Below are 20,864 nucleotides of genomic sequence, written 5' to 3'. Positions count from 1 at the left end.
TTGTGTGACTTGCGTGACTACTTCAAAGCACAAACAAATTAAATTTTGACTTTTCAGGAAGAAAGCTGTTTATTAATAGCGTGACACTCGTTTCCTTTTGTATCATTCATGGGCATATCCCAAGCGAACTTCTAGATTAAGACCATTGCATCGTCATAGATTTCACAAAGGCTAAGAGTGATGGTGTAATAAGTTATAACACAGTTTGTGTTGATCAAGTGATGTGTTCAATGAATCATCAAGGACTGCTTTGGAATGTGCATTGCGTTGTGGCTGTAGTATTAACAAAACAGTTAAACTTTAAAAAAACCGTTATAAGATCTAATAGATCTTCTTGTTGCCATTTTGTCTAATAAGTGATCTGCAATTTAAATGTACCGGAGGTATAAATTTACCCGTTATGTCTAGTAGATACTGAACAAGGTAGAAAATGTCATAGAGAACAGGATGTCTGTCAGTGGCAGCCCCCTGTACATTGACGGTCACGCCCCCACTTTCGAAGTCCAAAGGCTAACCTGGCTCATCTAAATATAAAATTTGATTTTTTCAACAGATACGAGACTAATTCCAGATCAACACTATTTCCACACTGATACTGTGACAAGTCAGCATTTCATATTCTTGGCGGCCATCATATTAAAACAATTTATAGAAATGTTGCACACTTACTTCCGTCTGCTTCTCGCTTGCTAACACATTGGACCACATGTTGTTAAAAGATGCTGAAAGACTGCCAAAAACTCACCGCAATAGCTTGTTGTTATTGTGCTATCCACCAGTCTTCTCAGAGCAATTTGATCTAGACAAGAAGCATGCTCTCACCAGGGCCAGGTTGAACGAAAGATAGGTAACTTAGCCTATGAGCAGGCTCTTGTGTTTGGGCTGGGGGCATGACGGGCAAAGCCGTATGAAGGCACTCGCTCACATGCCAATGCAGAAAAACACTAAACTCTTATTTAGCCTGCTCAGATACTTGAGACACATACCAGAGCCTGCTCGCAGACTATGAGTAACTCTATCCACCCGAAAAATCACTAACCCTGACTGGATAGTGATTTACCCAATGGATAGCTTTATCCAGCTTTTGAACAATCGGGCCAGATGTATAGCTTAGGGTTGTTCAGAACTAGTCAATAATTTTTTAGCAATTACAGTTTGTGGCTGAAGTAAAGCCAAGAAAATAAATAACAGCAAAATAGTTTTTCCCCATATTTATTTATTAGACATTGCTGAAGTGAATTACTTCTATCATCATTCATAATATCTGGATTCCGGATTCTGGTTTCCGGTTCCGGTTTCCGGTTTCCGGTTTCAGTGTTTTAGGGTTGCCCCTAATGATGTACGTGCATGTTAATCTTGAATAATCTGAAATTTCAGAGAGTTTAAAAATATCATATCATATCTGTGATGGTTCTGAGGTGGAGGGCTGTTACATGTACATGTAAATGTCTCGTGCACAGTTTTTCACTTGTTATGATTCAGCTGCTAATAGTTTCTGTATCTGTTGGTGTGCAACGATCTACACCAATATTTCAACCTAATAATGTACAGGGTATATTAATTAACCAAATTATGCTGTTTTTAGTTGACCAATGCAACTACATAGTAATGTGATGTTGAAGCACACAAATTTACAAACATGCCCAGTGCCAACTTGTAAAATATATGAACTGGCCAGACAGTCTAGATTACAAAATCTTCTGGAAGTTGGAATTATCAGGTAAGATATTTCTTAAACATTGTTTTGTAATTAATGATTTCTCAGACATTGTTTTCTTCAAGAAAAGATTCATACCCCACAGATAGAGGTTTTTTTTCTTTAAGGGCCCCCTCCTCCTGTTACTTTGGAATTTCTAATGACTGGCCATGGATGGGTGTTGGGTGTGAATATCTTCTGGAACTGCACATTCAGATTAAGTCAACAAGAACATCAGTATTTATCCTGACAAAGTCTGATTTTCAGCCTGGATGGCCCTTTGATTGGGACTGTGCACATTGTTGTACTGCAATATTCCAGTTTCTTGTTTAAAGCAAATTGCATGTGCTCTCGAAAGCAAGTCGCCAAGTTCATAACAGCTATATATGTTTGCTTTACATCTCAGGGTAGAGCCTGCCACTGTGAAAGTTTTGGTACCATTCCCCTAGCATTTGATTCACTACTGTAGACACTCAGTAAACAAATAACAATGAAGTACACTGTATATCAATGAAAGGAATGTCATCTGTTGGTTATAAATTATAATTGATATGTCTTTGTATGTTCAGTGGTGTTCATGTAGCAGCTATATACAGTATGATTACTATGATTACATCCCTGTTCCTGTTAGTCAACACACGAACAGTGTACACATAGGCAGCCTGGATTAAAATATCAAAGATTTTCAAAGCAAGCATGGCCATTTGAGATATTTCTAAAGAAATATGAATTCAAGGTCCTTGTGATTGCATATAGGGATTGATTTTTGTTGTAAAAATATCTTACTGAGTGTATTTTTCTTGTGTGTTAATTGTTGTAGAACACAGAGGCCACTATTATGACAGAGATATTAATGTGTGAACAGTTCCATAAAAAGTGCACTGGGAGCAAATTAAATCATCATAGATGCAGCTTCTGAGAGATCCCCTATATTAATGGAACATGCATTGTACATACATGTAAAAGAGTTCGATAATTTATTACTTAAGATTGTAATGCTTGTTTGGTTTCTCTATATTTACAGACAACTTGATGCCATAATAATTTCTGCACTAAGTTCATTGAACAAACTGACTTGGAAGTTGAGTTCTGCAACCCATACTGTGTGTAGTAATATCATAGCTGCAACATTGTGACAGATACATTGTATTACATTATTAAGAAACACTATGATACATGTATTGACTAATTATTTAAAGTGTCTGTTAAATTAATCATTTTTTCTTAGAGATAATTTACTCATCATGTCATGGTTTAGTTAAATAATTGTTTTTTTGGCTTAAAAATGATATTTATTGTGCTTGGTTTATGTTGCTCTTAAATCAATTTTGTGATAACCTGCATTGGGCATGGCATAGATTAATATTTTGCCAACACGAAATGGAGAACTGGGTCTTAAGCAAAGTTGGAGGATTAGTATTTTTGTTGTTGTGGACGTCAAAGACACAATATTCAGAGATAAGTTTGTAGTTTCAGAAGTTGAGATGGGAAATTTGATCAAGATCCAAAGCAGCTATTCGGTGGGATTTGATCTCAGACTAGACAACGTAACATTTTGAAACAACCTTGTTTCTCGGATGGGTCTGGTTTACGTAAATGTGATGAATGGCAATCTGAACATATTTCTCAAGGATGTTTTTGTCACTGGAAAAAACCATTTGTGCTCTTTTGGAAATGTCACTGAGCTTATCACAGAAAGCAACAATGTGAGCGCAATTATCAATAGAGCTTTTTTCTTGGGGCTTAGTGGAAGGGCCCTCAGTATCACTGCAACAAACCTGTTAGCACAGGTTTATAACTCGTCACTTTTAGGGTATGGCTTGAATGGAGATGGTGGTGCATTGTTGGTGTCAGCAACTATCCTTGCAAATGTTTCAGCCATCAATTCATCGTTTGTAACAACGGCAGCGTTTGGGGCGTCAAAAGGTGGTGCAGTTTATATAGTGTCCTAACTTGACAGTCACATTTTACAGGTGCGGTTTCGAGGAGAACAAGGCTGGAGGTGGAGGTGCTGTTTCAATAAGTGCGTTTAGACACTTACCAATGGATATGGAGAACCTCTCTCTGAAAGAGGATCGTTATTTTTCTACTTGGAATGCAGAATCACTCTTGATGATAGATATATCAGACTGCTTGTTCAAATCCGTTAGTTCATATAGTGCTGGAGAAGGCGAGGTGTCAATTGTTGGTCCGAGGATGCTAGTGCGCCTGCGTAATTCAAGGTTTCTTGACTGCGGCTCGTTTGGTGACGGTGGAGCATTATTCGCGGGGTCTTTATCTCAACTAACAGAAAGTGTTGTTTTTTACATAGAGCAATCGCACTTTGTTGAATGTAAGAGTGATCGCGCGGACAAGGTGGGGCCGTATCTGTTAAATCTCCGAGACTGGCCAACGTAACCATTAAAAACAGCGACTTTGTGTTAACCTCGGCATCTGGCTATGGCGGAGCCCTAACTTTCGTCATTCCAAAGGCAGCCATGAATTTAGCGAACAAAGATTTTCAAAGTGGCGCTGAAAATTTCATTACAATTGAAAGCTCACGTTTTGTCAACAGTACTACATTTGCACCTGGAGGAGCAATTTTTATCGATTTCGTGACAGAAGAAACTAAAATAACCTTAAAAAACGCAACGTTTGCGAATAACAATGCTGGAGGTCCAGCCGGAGGACTTGCATCCATGAGGCTAGGGAGTGGAGATTCTCGAGTTGGTTCTGAAAATTCCATAACTATTGAGAGCTCGCGATTTTTTGACAATACTGCACTGTATCCACCCGGAGGTTCTACAGCAGAACTTAACTTGACAATAAAACACACCCTCTTTAAGAACAATAGCGCTGGTGGACCAGGGGGTGCCATTTCTGCCGTGAAAGCATCGGATAAAAATGTGTAAGTTCATTCTGCAAATTTCATAAAGATTGAGGACTCGTGTTTTGTCCGCAATACGGCATCTACACCTGGAGGTGCTATCGATTTTGGTAGTGGTCATTCAAGTCAAAATATTACAATTAAGGGCACATTGTTCACCAAAAATAATTCAACTGACCGGGGTGGCGCGATTTCCTTGGGTAATGAAACACCAGGAAATTATGTAACGATCAATGATACAACTTTCACTGGGAATATTGCAGTGGAACCTGGTGGTGGAGCTTGCTTTTCGATCAAATTTCACAGGGTAATAATGTCAAATGTAACGTATAGGAATTGCAAAAGTTCCATTACCAGGGAAGCTTTCTATCTCAGCGCGGCTAACAATAAGATAGAGATCCTGGTTGAAAGTGCTCTGTTTCTAAACAACTCATCCCCTGCAGCTCCTGGAGGCGTTGGACACATTGTGATGTCTTGGGATACACTTGAAGATCCAGGCTGCATGGGCAAAGACCATCCTACCGCCATTGGAGAAGAGGATAACAACTTTCCTAAGTGGGATTATAACAGTAAGCTCTTCTTTAAGGACGCAAGATTCAAGTACAATACTGCATTGATCGGCGGTGCACTCTACTTGAACCAAGGAAAGACAACATTTCTCAATTGTTCCTTGCAAGGCAATTTTGCATCAGCTGTTGGCGGAACTATTTATGCTGAAGCGAGGTCGACAATTGTTTCTATACAGGATTGTTATTTTGTGCAATCCAAAAGTGAGTTGATTCGCGACTTAAAGACCTCCTCAAAGTCCTCGTTTATTCATACAGAAAGTGAAGGACCGTTAGACATCAAAAACTCCACCCTAAACGGTAAGCGCAACGCTGTTGGAAATTCCTTAGTGAAAATTGCGAAAGGAGGCCCTGTTGACTTCGGAGATGACAATTCCACCCAACTTTACTGCCCGAAAAAGAGGCAAACGCAGCTTGTAAGCTTTTCCAATACAATAACTACTGGAACGAAGGATGCTTCGTGCACGATTATGGTTACTGGGCTGGAGTATAGTTGCTTGCCTTGAGCAGGAGGTCTCTACAGTCTACAGGGTGGGCAAGTACATGGGACGCATTTAATGCCGGGCTTTGACTGTCTTATCTGTCCGTTTGGAGCAAACTGCAGTCAGAATATCGTCGCAAAACAGAATTTCTGGGGCTTCGAAGAGTGACATCTCCCGCCAGTACTGAAGTTTACAATCTGCCCTCCTGGATGCTGTGGTCGAAATGAACAGGCAAATTCATTGGAATACAATAGTTGTCAAGGAAACCGTTCAGGCGTACTGTGTGGTCATTGTAAATCGGGCTACACCGAGACACTTTACTCCACACTCTGTCGGCCAATTCCTAAGTGCTCAGACTATTGGTTTTGGCCTGTTGCAGCACTGTACGTTTTAATAGTGGCACTGTACTTGACATGTAAGCCTCCTTTTCTATCTTGGATAAAGTGCCAAATACTTTGGTTCAAGGAGCCTGCACCCGCAACCCAAGAGCTAGACTTTAACAGAGGATACTTGAAGATTATTTTCTACTTCTATCAGGCGGGAAACCTGCTCCTTGTTTCCAGCTCTTCAAAATCGCTTTTAAAAACCTATTTTGTCAAGCCTTTTGTGGGATTGTTTAATTTTCAGCAAAAACTGACCTCCTCGTCAGGGTTTATATGCCCTTTTCCTGGTTTTACGGTCGTAACAAAAAGAGTGTTTTCCACTCTCCACGTTTTCGGCACGTTGGTTACGATTTGTCGGCTTTTTTGTTTACATTTTGGATTCCAAATGATAGGTGGTCGGGATGCGCCCTTCCCAGGGCCTTATCTTGGTGGTATACTGGAAGTCCTGCTACTGGGTTACGCCACACTAGGATCTGCTAGTTTTTTCAGCGATGCGTTCCCATTGATTCTCAGTGGCGACTGTTTCACGATGATAATGTGGTTCGCTACGTGTGGTGGCGGTACGTTTTGATTGCATTTGTTGTAACCTTCATTATCCCTTTCGGGTTTGTGTTATTTTGGGGTGCACTGAAGTTGTACAGGGAAGCGCTGTCTGTCAAAAAATTCTCGCTTGCTTGTATTCTTCCTGCACCATTCCTAACTGATTGACTTGATAATCACGTCTATTCTGAAGAATTCAAAGGATGGGCCCTCTTCCCAGCTCTTGACGGCATCAATAGAAAAGGTTCTTTATGATCCTTTTAAAAGACCCATGGATGGTAAGGGAGGTTCCTTGAATTAGGAGAGCATTCTGATTGGTCGTCGGTTGGTGTTAATCATTTTGAAAGCGGTCATCAGTGATCCTTTCTCACGTGTCATCCTGATGACATTCTTCTCGTTTTTGGTTCTTCTTCATCATCTAGCAAGGCAGCCATTTCGAGATTCAAAGGCCAACACAGTGGAAACAATTTCTCTGTTATCGCTTATTGTGTTGGGGATGGTGAACTTGTTTTCTGCCTCGTTCCTTTCCTTGACCGTTTCATCCACCGGCGCGTTTGCTGATTGGCTGAATGTTTGCTCATGGGTGGAGCTTTTGATTCTCGGTTTTTTGCCTGCTGTATTCGCTCTACTTGTTATAGTGTTTATATTATCTCAGATCTGTCGGTTGATCTTTCATGTTTGCCGTTTTGGGAGCTGCTTTTGTTGGCTTTGCAGGCACGTTGGTTGTTGCAGACTTGGAATCCGAGACGCCGAGCTGTTACCTCCTGTGACTTAACGCTGGGTTATCACCCAGCTGTGAAGAAACACAGTCCTAACCTGCAAGAAATCTCGACGAACAGACTTGCGGACCGTGATAATAAGTGCTCTATAGACACCAAGTTTTTAATGGGTGCAGGGACAGACAGTAGAACAAACGGACAGTGGAACATAAACCTAGTCTAACATGCAGCTCAGGTGTAAATTAGGTCTCGTGGAGTGATTTTAAGATATGTTACAAGCGCAACGTTATATACAAAAGCGTAGTGCCATTGAATTTTGAAGCGTCCATCTTAATTGTAAACGAACATTTAGAGGCCGCCTAAAGGCAGGATACTTGATTTGTAGTATTTCTTACATTGGGCGAGGCCGGACCAAGCAGACGCGAGAGTAGAAAAATCTAAAAAGGTTTTTATTTTAATTCTGTTTATACTGAGACCTTGTTATTATGCTTTCGCTTTTGATTGTGCTTGTACTTATGTTTTCGTCGCATGGGTAAATCAGCCAGAAAACGATATGAAATTAACAGGGCGAGTTATTTTAAGTCTCCTTAAAGTGAAAACGTACAAGTGTTCATCATTCGTTTCCCTACTGCTCTTGTGGCACTGATTGGGAGAATTTGGTTAAACTATTTTTCTGTAATTAGCGCTTGGTAAAGTTTCGTTACATACATCATGCTGTGATTGGGTGTTAAAATTCAAGAGTGATAAGGCTTTTTATTACATAGATTATATTATAGATTATATATAGGAGTGTTTTACTTGAAAATAAACTAATCGTACAATTGATACGAAACTACATCCGGGTCCCGAGTGGCGTATTTTCCATATCCTCACCAGTCATTAGTGAGGATACTGATGTCGGTTGTTTACCATTTGCCCAGAAAATGCGGAAATTTCGGATGGAATGTAAATGGAAAGATTAATTTTGTCTCCCCGAAAGGAAATTTTGTCAGGAAAGCGGGATCTCTTGAAAGGTAGACCAAAATTCTCCAATGGAATTCCCGAATGGGAAATGTGCGTTCCATTTGCTAGTTTTACTAATTCCAGGCTCACTCTATAATTTCCTATCTTCCGGGAAAAAGTCGTGGAAATGGAACGAGCGCATCCCCGTGGTAATTTCCATTCGATGATTTAACCGGTTTTTTAGGGTAGAGGGTAAACAAGCGTCATGATTTCCCTCTTTATTGCGGGTGTGTTGGAAACGGTCAGCTTGGTCAGCTGGTCAACATGATAAAGAGAAAATAACACAGTGGCTTGAAGATTTTCTCCTTTTATTTACTAACACGATTGTAATATATCAAACACGAAATACTGTGTTTGACCAAATTTCCAGACACCGAGAAGAAAGTTGAAAATACTTAGAGTAGTGGAGTTCTTTTGGCGATCTTCGAAGTGGCTCGAAGTGTGGCGAAACATGTCTTGAGCGCTGTGCATTTCCTTTCAATCGAAACTAAAACTAAGAAGAAAACGGAATAATGAAATAGTAAAGATCTATGTTAATGTTTACGATCTGTACGGCTCATTGCCCGGCAACAATATTTCTCTCATAACTTAATCCCACTCAGGAAACGATTGGGCATTGTGGACCATTGTGCCAGTGTCGATATGAAGCGATTTATAAAATGATTGATGGATAACTTCAGGAGGGCAAAGCGCCTCCGTGGTTAAATTGCCTTGAACGACTTGTCGAAATTATTTTGTACTTAAAGAGACAGCAGTTTTTGCTATTTTAGTTTATAGACTGACATGATCAAGCGTAAAGCATTTTCACAACTTGTCTTTGCTCTTTAGAAATGCTGATCATTAAGTCGACTTTATCCAGCAAAACATGTCTACCTTTTCATGCCAAGCCAAGAGTTTTTAAGGTGTACCTATGTAAGGCTTTTGCGATTATTTTTGTTGTTGAGAACCGTTTTTGAAACTTGCATGCGCGGTCTTTATCAATGGTGCATTGTTCAATCATTTGATCGATGAAGGTAGCAGGAGACTCATGTGACTTAGAGCCGTTTATGAGAGAGAAGTCTTACGCCTTCTATCCATTGAACATATTTGATTTTCTTTAATTTCATTGCTGTACTATGCAAGTTCGTCTTTTCGCGTTGTTCTATTTTGTGTTTAAGGCTGGTTGTTGCCTTTTGTCGATCTCTACACATCCGCGCATAATCCTAACTGCGATTGGAGGAATCTGTTTTGTTTGCTTGAAATAACCGCGAAGTCTACCCTCGATTTAGTTTTTTGGGAGTGACAAACGAGAAGGAAATATTTACTCTTCAAGGTGTAAAAGAGAGAGACGAGAAACAATTTCATTAACCTAGTTTTACTAATATTTGAAGTTTTCTACATATTGTTTCGTTCCTTGTGGTTTTCTTAACTTTGGGCTTTCATTGTGATAACTACTGAATTAAAGCTGCTGTTGATCTGGGTCTGTTTTGCAAACATCTTTGGCGGCAGCACACAGGTCCCCGATATTCCTCTGGCGGCTCTCCAACTTCTAGAAATTGATACAAATAGAATGTAAGGTGGCTTAGAAAGTTTCCAACAGTTGTCACTTTTTTGATGTATCAATGTTAGCTGTCTTTTTCAGTTGAAGCCATAACCCATTAAAAGTACCCTCAAATTTAGCCTTAAGTGTTGTATCAAAGAAATGCCTTGTTATAGCGGAGCTCCGGCGGCCCGAAGGGCCGCCAAGCGGAGCCCCATACCCATATAGGGAAGAAAAGGAAACCCATGAATTGATTTTCTCATGGTTATCATGGCTAGCGGTATTGCTCGTGGGCGCGTACGCACGACGGCGACGACGACGACGACGACAACGACGGAGTCGCGCAAGATGGCCGCCATACTTCAGCTAATAGGTTGACAGAGACATGCACCCTCGGTTCGTAGCGGGAGAATGCCATTTTTCTTGGCGGGATTTTTAAAGAAAAACGATAGCTGAGGTTGATCTAATATTTTTAAGACAGGGTTCCACTCAAGCAAAAAACAGAAAGCAAGAATTAACAGGCAAAGAAGTAGCGAAGAAGATCGCGAAAAAGACTGAGCGGGCCAGCGCTGGGGAAGGAGACGAGACAGTACTGAACAATGCCGTAAATTATAGCTAGTCAAGGGCTAGAGAAAGGAGGTGAAATAATACCGAACAATGCCGTGAACCAAAGCTAACGAGGGCTATAGAAAGGAGGCGAAAGTACCCGACAAATTGATTCAGAAGACTGCCGAACTCCCCATGACCAAGTTCAAAATTCGCGCGAACGTGATGCTGTGCAGCCGTGCAAGAAAATTCAAAAGTCACCTGATTTGGTCAGGTGATGAACAAGAGAAATCAAACGTGCCCGAGTGTTTTAGGGAAATTACAAAACAGTAAACGTAGCGGGAAAAAGTGGTTGATTCGTTGATCTATCGAAAATATAACTTCAGTTCAGTCTTCACAGCTTTTGCTGCAAGTTTCTGCCCGGAAGATTTACACTGGCCGAACTGAATTGCCAACTTGCGGTAAGTGAAATTTGTTATTGCGTTTGCTATGAAAATTAACAAGTTGCCTCGGCGATTTAAGCTTATTTTCAATTGGAATCCATTAAAAGTCTTCCTTATTTGAAGCCATGCTGTAAGAGATTTTATAAATTGCATCGTTTTAATTTCGCTCGTCTCTAAACAATAACACGTGGGTCGCTTTGGAGGTTGCTGTAAGTTGTAAACAAATTAAGTTTTCTGTCGATTTTCGTCGTCAACTTAAGCTTATAACCTCACGTCTAAAAATAAGCTTAGCCAAAACCGTACTTGTAAACACGGCCGGGCGAGTTTTGAAGTTTTCTCTGAGTTAGTTAGCACTGCCGCTTCGTAGACTGCTAAAATTTCTTCTTCTGTTGTTGAAAACCAGGGAAGGTCTACAAACCATTTTAAGCCGAAGCGAACAGGATTTGCTAAATTTAATTTTGTTCCTATGTGAATATTTGCATATTGTGATTACAACGTATGGAGATTTCCTCGTTTTGTTAGTTCAATTTATTCGGTTTGGCGAAATGCTTTTGTGAATTCCGAGGTTAATTTGGTTGAAGACTGGTAAAGCTACTGCCAATAAAATGACTGCAAAGCTAAATTAAGCCGTCGGCAAAAATACAGACTCTCAGTAATATTCAAATCTAAGCGTGAATAATTTTTAAACTTTAACACCGCAAACTTAAACGAATTTTCTTTATCCTCTCTTTTATTCGGTCACCTTTCATTGAGAAGGGATTTGCTGTTGATACTCGAGCTCAGATGTAGTGATATGCATCTTGTGTTTATAATGTAGATTTCCTCGTTTTATTTTGTTTCCTGTCCAATTAGTTCGGTTTGGTGAAATGCTTATATAGTCCAAAATGTCGAGTAGACGATTATGCATGGCAATCCTGTCTGCAAATAAAGCTCTGCTTTGATTTTGATTGGCTATTTCATTTTATTTGTGCCATTGCTTTTGGTTGGGGGTACATGGACCCTATTTTCTTAACAAGAGGTTATTCCCCAATGCGGTATTTACACTTAATATGGAAATGTTCCTACTAAGTGACATGGTACTAATTAACTCAGTAAATTGAACAGTGTAATAGAAGTTCTAGCCCTGACCATTTCTCGGTAATAAGAATAACTTTTACATACATATATACACAATTTAGTTGGAGAGAGCATTCTCCTATCTCCACTCTCTCTCTCTCTGCTCTCTTCTTCACACTAATTTTTTATTAACTAACTTATTAAATGAATGTCACTGACTGTTTTCTTTGTTGTGCATGCATACTTTTTCGCTCGTCGAAGAAAGTTTCAGTTTCTTCCTGGCTGTACAGTTTCCTTTCTCCTGTCCTGTACCAATTCGTTTGTGATATAACTTTGTGAATTCTCTATTCTCCTTAAATTTTATTTCATCGGGTTGATAGAATGCACTCTCAGAGTGTTCCATCATTGTCTTTGGTCGCCACAATTTTCCGGGAAAAAGCAATAGTTTTCTTAATTTCCTTTTACTTTGTGTTAGGACTTTTTAGCATGCCTGTAATTGGCCCATGGGCATTACAGGAGAATAATTTTCAAGGAAAGAATTACATTCGTTTTAGTGTTGAGTATTTTAAATTGTTATGAATTAGGCATTTCTTTTTATTTTTTATTTTTTATATTTTTTATTTTAGTTGCACGCAATGTTTTATGATTTTACTGAGGTATACCATGTAAATGTAAGTAATGCACTGGAATTGGCCAATCAGAGTGTGCATTATATCGGCTTTAAACACAAACCATATATAATAAATGACTTGTATGTAAATGATATTTTTATTGCAGAGAACTGGACAGGGCAAGAACTTCTTCTTTTGTGAATTTATATATTAATTCCTCTCAGTGCTGTCAAAATGTCTCAGGAACCTTCATTTGTGATAATCTATTATTTTCCACCATACCTACAGCACAGAAGCTCGCCAAATCCTAACTGATAACTAACATGTGTGTATCTCTAGCCTTTGCTGTGTGCTACATGTATATTCTGTTATCCTGCCTTAATGCTAGGAACAATTTTGACAGAGCTGTTGCAACAGTTTCACTTAAATTGAATTCCAGTAACAGCGCTACATGTAGCAGTGTTATTGAGTATGAACTTTATGGAGGATTTTAAATTTTTATTTTTTTATGATTACAGACGGCAACAAAATATACATGTGTATACATAACCTGATGTTGGTGTTGGTTACAAACCGTAGTTCATAATGGTCATCCTATTACAGGTAAGGGAGAAAAAGTTCAGAGAGTTTAGAACATTTCTTCCCCCAGCACACCTTCTGTCTATAGGTGCAATAATTGAGAGGTTATATATATATACGAAGAGTAATGTAAAGTTACTGTATAAACTTAGCATTAAAATCTGACATTTGATAAAATTAGTCACGATTTAATTGTTATCACTGCCTGTGAGTTCATAGAGATTCCAGAGGCAAATTATCACCTAATGTGGAAGTCCAGTCTTCAAGTGAGGGAAAGTGAGACAAAAGAGTTACAATGAAAGTAAAAAGAATTGTGAATGTTGATATGGTGTACATTATACATCATGTAAAGGTATTTGGTGAGTGCCAAAGGCATAACATTTCATGTATTGCTTTTTCAGGACAAATTATATAACAGTGACGTTTTAAAAGGTGTGATCAGAAAAATAATGAGTACATTGTCCAGGCAGCACCAGTTTATGGACGGCATATGCAGACAGTAAGAGGAACTGTAAACACTACCACGTAAGTTAGTTTTATGCTTATGACTTCTTGTTCTTGAATTTTGCATCATTTCATCACAAGAATAGGTAATGAAAGATGCAATAGTTGTTGCAATATATTTTTGAAGGAAAACTTATAAGTCTGCGTACGCTGGATAACAGCCACAAGGCTGCTGCCTAACGGGCGCCCGGTCGCCTGAGGCGCCTAACTTACGAGTGCGGGCGACTAAAGTTTTGTTCAAGGAGCCCGAGTGGGCGCCTAAACATGGAGTTTTGTTTCCCATGTAATATGTCCGATGACTTCAATCTTCTCATGAAATTGGTCAAAAAATCGTTCACACAATAAATTAAACGGAAAACAACAGCTACTCTGGTCCTATTTTGCTTTTATCATGAGAAATCTGGGCAAAAGCACGGCAACAAAGTCTCTGTCCGCTCACGAAACAGCCGAAAACAGCCATGTTTGAAAACCGCCCTATAATGCATTGCAAGCTCAGTATTGAATAACTGTACATCATGTATGGCAATGGATTGTGTCTCTGTTGATGCCTTACTGATTCCAAGTTGCAAATTAACTACTTTGATAACAAATTTTTTTGGAATTGGAGTGATGATCCTGCTGACATTATATTTACAGTTGAAAAAAGATAAATGTGTCTAAATATTTGTCTGGTACTTCAGAAAACTTCACTTAGATGTACTGAATGAATTTCTTTAGGTTCTGAAAGGATAATTCAAGTAACGAGCCAGCAAAAAGAACACATCATTACAATTCTCTTTGCATACTAGGGTTCTATATTTTAAATTATCAAATGAATTGTCGCGACTTCACCTAATATACAAGAATTTATTTTCTCCAAAGAAGTGGCCAATATTGCTGTAATGCTGCCTCGAAATCACCTTTAGTTTATACTAATGTCCCAAGCCCGGGGAAGGAACGCACATTTCAGTGAGGCCAAATTCAAACCCCCCCAAATGGCTCTTTCATTTTTGTTTGTTTTCATTTGTGGCTTGCATTTCATGATTTGTACAACGTATTTCGTCTTTTTAAAATAGAATTACAAAACTCAAAAACGAAAGCAGCAATATAAATTTTTGTAAAAAAAAGCTGCGGCACCTGCATGGATACATCAATAATTGAGTTTGACCAGAAATAGTATTCTTTCTCAGTCATGACCTGATCACTTTGCTTAATGCTTTATTTATAAAATTTGATTGATATTAGACCATATTAGTGTCTCATGGAAAATCTCCGCCCCAGGATCCCTCCCCAAAATGTCCACAATTAACCCCCCCGCCATCTTCCTCAACCTCCCCAGGCCCCCCCCCCTGGATTGAACACGGAGAATTTTATTTGGGCTCCTAACTTTTGGTGGAAGAAGCCCGAAGGGCTCCTTAAAAATTTCCTTAGGCAACAGCCTTGAGCCATGTGTAAACTGAATGTGAAGCAAACACTCTGTTAAAGATGGGGCAACCCTAAAACCCAGAAACTCGAATCCGGAATCTGGAACCAAAAACTGGAATCCAGAAACTGGAAACCGGAATCCGCAAATCAAAGAAAATAAGTTCTTCAAATACACAAAAATTGTTTTGCTTAGCTTTTCGACAGTAAAAAGTAAGCTGCCAAGTAAAAAGGACCTCAAACTTAACCTTTTTTGAAACAAAAATTCCCCGTCTGTTGAAATCATGCAACTGTTATTCTTAGTGAGGGCTATGACTATGAGAATCTCAGTAAAGTGCGTCTTAATTTTATTCCAAGCACCTCGAGAGTGTCTAAAATAAGCTTGCTGGTAATTGCCATTTTGTTTAATAAGTGATCTTCAATTTACCGGGAGTATAAATTTATCCTTTATGTCTAGTAGATACTGAACAAGATAGAAAATGTCATAGAGAACAGGATATCCGTCAGTGGCAGCCCCCTGTACATTGACAGTCACGCCCCCCACTTTCGAAGTCCAAAGGCTAACCCATCTGGTCTAAATATGAAATTTGATTTTTCCAACAGATACGAGACCAATTCCAGATTAACACAATTTCCACACTGATACTGTGACAAATCAGCCTTTCATATTCTTGGCGGCCATCATATTAAAACAATTTGTAGAAATGTTGCACACTTACTTCCGTCTGCTTCTCACTTGCTAACAGATCAGACCACATGTTGTTAAAAGATGCTAAAAGACTGCCAGAAACTCACTGCAATAGCCTATAATAGCTTGTTGTTAATGTGCTGCTCACCAGTCTTCTCAGAGCAATTTGATCTAGACAAGAAGCGGGCTCTCACTAGGGCCAGCTTCAACAAATGATGGGTTTTGGGCTGGGGGCGTGAGTGGCAAAGCAGCATGAAGGCTCTTGGTGACATGCCAATGCAGAAAAACACTAGACACCTATTTAGCCTGCTCAGACACTAGAGACAGATACTAGAGCCTGTTCGCAGGCTATGAGTAACTCTATCCACCCAAAAAATCAGTAACCCTGACTGGATAGTGATGTACCCAATGGATAGCTTTATGCAGCTTTTGAACAACCGGGCCAGATATATAGCTAAGGGTTGTTCAGAACTAGTCAATAATTTTTTAGCAATTACAGTTTGTGGCTGAAGTAAAGCCAAGAAAATAGATAACAACAAAATAATTTTTGCTCATGTTTATTTATTAGACATTGCTGAAGTGAATTATTTCTATCATCATTCATAATATCTGGATTCCAGATTCTGGTTTTTGGTTCCGGATTCCGGATTCCAGATTCTGGATTCCGGATTTCACTTTCCAAATTCAGTGTTTTAGGGTTGCCCCAGATGATGTACGTGCATATGTTAATCTTGAATAATCTGAAATTTCAGAGAGGTTAAAAATATCATATCATATCTGTGATGGTTCTGAGGTGGAGGGCTGTTACATGTACATGTAAATGTCTCATGCATGATTTTTCACTCGTTATGATTCAGGTGCAAATAGTTTCTGTATCTGTTGATGTGCAACAATCTACACCAATATTTCAACCTAATAATGTACAGTGTATATTAATTAACCAAATTATGCTGTTTTTAGTTGGCCAGTCCTACTACATAGTAATGTGATGTTGAAGGGCACAAATTTAAAAACATGCCCAGTGTCAACTTGTCAAATATGTGAACTGGCCAGACAGTGTAGATTACAAAATTCTCTGAAAGGTAAGATGTTTCTTAAACATTATTTTGTAATTAATGATTTCTCAGACATTGTTTTCTTCAAGAAAAGATTCATACCCCACATGGAGGTTTTTTCTCTATTAGAGCTCTTGATTCCTGATACTTTAATTTGGAATTTCTAAAGACTGGCCATGAATGGGTGTTGGGTGTGAATATCTTCTAGAACTGCACATTCATTCATTGAGTTTACAAGCAAGAACATCAGTATTTATCCTGACAAACTCTGATTTTCTTCTGGAAGCTGAACTCATACAGTTGTGCAGTTATATGTACAACCAAACAGCCTGGATGACCCTGTGATTGGGACTGTACACATTGTTGTAACCCTCAATGTTCCAGTTTCTTGTTTGAAGCAAATTGCATTTGCTCTTGAAAGCAAGTGGCAAAGTTCATAACAGTTATGTAAGTTTACTTTGTATTTCAGGGCAGAGCCTGCCACAGTGAAAGTTGGAGTACCAACCCCTAGCATTTGATTCACTACTTAAACACTCAGTAAACAACTAACGATGAAGTACACTGTATATCAAAGAAAGGAATTACATGCCTGTTCCTGTCCGTCAATATATGAACAGTTTACAGATGGGGAGCCTGTATTAAAACATCAAAGATCTTCAAAGCAACCATGTCCTGGTGAGATATTTCTGAGGAAATATAAATTTAAGGTCCTTATGATTGCTTATAGGCATTGATTTTTATTGTAAACAATATCTTACTGAGTGTATTTTTCTTGTGTACTAATTGTTGTAGAACACAGACATCACTGTTATGACAGAGATATTAATTTGTGAAAAGTTCTATAAACAAATGCATCTGGGAACAAATTAATTTATCATGGATGCAGCTTCTGAGAGATCCCAAATATTAATGGAACATACACTGTTCATACATGTAAAAGAGTTCAGTAATTCATTACTTATGATTGTAATGCTTTGTTTGGTTTCTCTGTATTTACAGACAACTTGATGGGATTATAGATGCTGCACCAAGTTCATTGAATAAACTGACTTGGAGGTTCAGTTCTGCAACCCATCCTGTTTGTAGTAATATCATAGCTGCAACATTGTGACAGATACACTGCATTACATTATTAAGAAACACATATTAACTAATTGTTTTTAAGTGCCTTTTAAATTAATCAGTTTTTCTTAGAGATAATTTACTCATGGTTTAAATAATTGGCTTTTTGGCTTTAAAATGATATTTATTGAGCTTTTAAATCAATTTTGTGATAATCTGCATTGGACATGGCATAAATTGATATTTTGCCAACACGAAATGGAGAACTGGGTCTTAAGCAAAGTTGCAGGATAAGCATTTTTTTAGAAAGAAAGGGTTGAGAAATTTGTGACATTCTACAGACAGCCTTGCCATTTGCAATGTCCGATAACGTTAATTTGTTCCATTCTGTTGTAGAAATAGTGTTCTGTAATTTATAAATTATTTCAATCTGTTGTTTAAATGATTGCCTTATAACCCCATGTCTGGCTTTGGTGCATGTAGGATATTGATGTATTTTTTAGCCATTTTGCTGTAAATTATCTTAATTGATGTGTCAATCAAAACATATCTTGGATATGCTGGGCTCTTCTGACAAATGTACCTATGCCTGATAACCTTGGAGTGCATTTGGTTGTGTAGTGCAGACAAAATACATGTACATAATATAACTTCCTCTTAGCTTACTGATAATTCTTGGTATAATTTAATCATAGCAAAATTAATTAATGGAACCCAATAACAGCTCTTGTAGTCCACAATGCCAGTCGAGAAAAAGAACAAATCACATTGAAATTGAATAATAAAATTATTATTAGAAGCCTATGCAAGTATTCATGATCAGCAAAAAAATATATATATCGTAATTACCATTCATGCGAGGGTGATTTTGCTTATTGTAAACCCTTCCAGCAGGAGGAGACTCCATGCAATAGTGAAGATGGCTAAACGTATCTTTGGGGACAAGTTAGAAAACAAAACTTTCCACCTTTTCACATATGTATACTGTTTTGGTATTTTTGTGAGATTTCATTTGGTAGAGATTCAGAGACTGAGTATATTGTAACCACAGCATTTCAATCAGTCCCCACAACAACAAAAAATGTGTAAACTTCTTTTGTGTGGGAGTCCCCATGTTAACTAAGGAAGAATATAATGATTAATAACAATGCCTTGTCTTTCTGAATAAGGTAGGAAAGAACAAGAAATGCCACCAAAAAGCACAGAAGACATTTCTGTTCTGTGATCAAGAATTTTGGTGGCTTCCAAGAAATCCTTGAAATCATGGCTCTATATTTCATAATCACACCATCTTACACCTCGATCTGCTGATGTAATACTAGTTCCGGCTGAAACTATTAAATCATTCGCAATTTACCTCATACATGTTGGATTATTTTCATTAGTAACAACATTCCGAAAAATAACTGAGGAGCTCCGCTTTTAGGCTGGCCTAAATCTATATATTAGGTAAACATGACGCAAAAGGCTACGATAGCAACAGCATAACCCGTTAAAAGCATCCTCAATTTTAGCTTTAAGTGGTTATGACATTAAGCGCCTGTCGAATTGTAGTTAGAATGTTAAAATACAACCGTTAAATTACAACTGGACAGTTCTGAAACCGTTCCTACGAATATTTTTAACTTTCTAACGCGAGTCTGAAGTGTGCTAATCGGCCAGAGCGTGACTACAAACGTTTTGGCGCTTGCCTCTTCTCCAGATCGCCAGATGTTCTTTTCTTCTCCTTTTTGTCTTTTTGTGAGATTTCTGGGTAAGAGACGTTTAATGGTCCTTGCGAATAAATGTTTTTCGTTGTATGAGAGACCAGTTCATGAGTGATTTTGACGAGAATTACTGACAGAAAAACTGACCGATTAGTTTATGCACTCTGTAGCCAAAGCACTAAGTTTAGAACACTCTTCAGTTGAAAACGTGATTGAAATAAGCCTTTCTGTTCTTACACAATTGATTGGCAGATAGCTATAACTACAGAAATTAAGCTCGAGAGATTATAAAGCAAACTAAAACATACCATGGTCACTGATCGTCTTCCATTGAAATCGGTGTTCTGCCCGTAAATTGCCTCGGTGCCGGACATCAACCAGGCTACAGATAATAGACAAAAAGCCAATATAAAAGCCTTGCTGACCATTTGTGATAAGCGAGTGAGACACGGGAATGATATGACTCTGTGAATAGACGTCGACTCTATGAATGTCTTCACTTGCAGACGTCTACTCTGCAACCAAATTTAAAGCAAACTCTCTACCCATCATTCGATGCAGGAACTGTATTGTTTCGTGACCTGCTGTGAACGTTTCCGTTGTGTAGATCTACACAGTAGCTGCGTGCAGACGCCAACTTTTGCCTTTGATTCACGCGGCAGAGTCACTTTGCCGCATGAAACAAAGGCAGTGGTAGACGCCTGCTCGAAGGCTGTTGTGTAAAACGCCTCTGCAGAATTAACACATTGAATCTTCTAGTCTTAACTTCTTAATTTTTCCCTCTAAATAGGGGTGCTTTTTAAACTCTCTTGTGTTTGTTTTCGTTTGCTTCAAAAAGACTTCGTAGTCATATATCTGCCGCCTCCACTTTTATTTCATTCAATTTTGAATTTTAGTTCTCATGCAAATTGTGTTATTGAAAGTCTTTTGTTGAAAACTGAATGTCGTAAAGTGTAAATGATTGTCGTTTCGTGACAACGAATTTTTTTTCGACCAAAATGAAAATACATTTACAGTCAATGAATGTCAAATGAAGGTATTGTTTTTCTTTTGATGATTTTGAATGTTAATGCATTTGTAAATGTTTTTCTTGAACGTTCCTTACGCGCAAATGAAGGTCATATTGGTGTTAATGAGAGTTTAATGACCATAATGAAAGAAACTTGGACACAAATGAATGTTTGTTTTCTGTAAATGAACAGCAAAAGGTGCACTACAACAAAGGAAAAGATGTTGCAAAGTAATATGTCAAATTGCCCCCTGATGACCATCTTCCGTGATGCCTTTGCCTACACAGTTTTGTCTTTACTGTGTGATAAAATAAAACATTCTAGTTTCAACAACTTCATAAACATCTGTTGCAGGTTGGAAAATTGAAATGGAAGACAGGAGACTCGTAAATCCTGCGTACAATGAATATTTTCCCGTTAACTTTTAGGG

At 38.5% G+C, this 20,864-nt stretch overlaps 2 long non-coding RNA genes and 1 pseudogene across 2 annotated transcripts; 2 read left to right on the top strand and 1 right to left on the bottom strand.

Moving 5' to 3' along the window:
* The first annotated feature begins 2,247 nt into the window (after positions 1-2,247).
* LOC149117151 (uncharacterized) lies at positions 2,248-7,561 on the top strand (annotated as a pseudogene).
* Positions 7,562-9,592: 2,031 nt separating this feature from the next.
* LOC149117149 (uncharacterized) lies at positions 9,593-19,920 on the bottom strand. Its single transcript, XR_016204093.1, has 2 exons — positions 19,733-19,920; positions 9,593-9,782 (listed from the first exon to the last, which is right to left on the bottom strand). It is a non-coding gene; the product is annotated as an uncharacterized LOC149117149 (long non-coding RNA).
* Positions 10,273-13,415, top strand: LOC149117150 (uncharacterized). The gene is made up of 2 exons (XR_016205574.1): positions 10,273-10,780; positions 12,948-13,415. It is a non-coding gene; the product is annotated as an uncharacterized LOC149117150 (long non-coding RNA).
* Positions 19,921-20,864: the final 944 nt, after the last annotated feature.

Source organism: Orbicella faveolata, unplaced genomic scaffold (assembly GCF_042242905.1).
Source record: "Orbicella faveolata isolate gen_17 unplaced genomic scaffold, um_ofav_v1 contig_12, whole genome shotgun sequence".
NCBI classification, from domain to species: Eukaryota; Metazoa; Cnidaria; class Anthozoa; order Scleractinia; family Merulinidae; genus Orbicella; species Orbicella faveolata.
The sequence above is the reverse complement of the archived record's forward strand: the minus strand, read 5'-3'. Positions and strand labels throughout refer to the sequence as shown.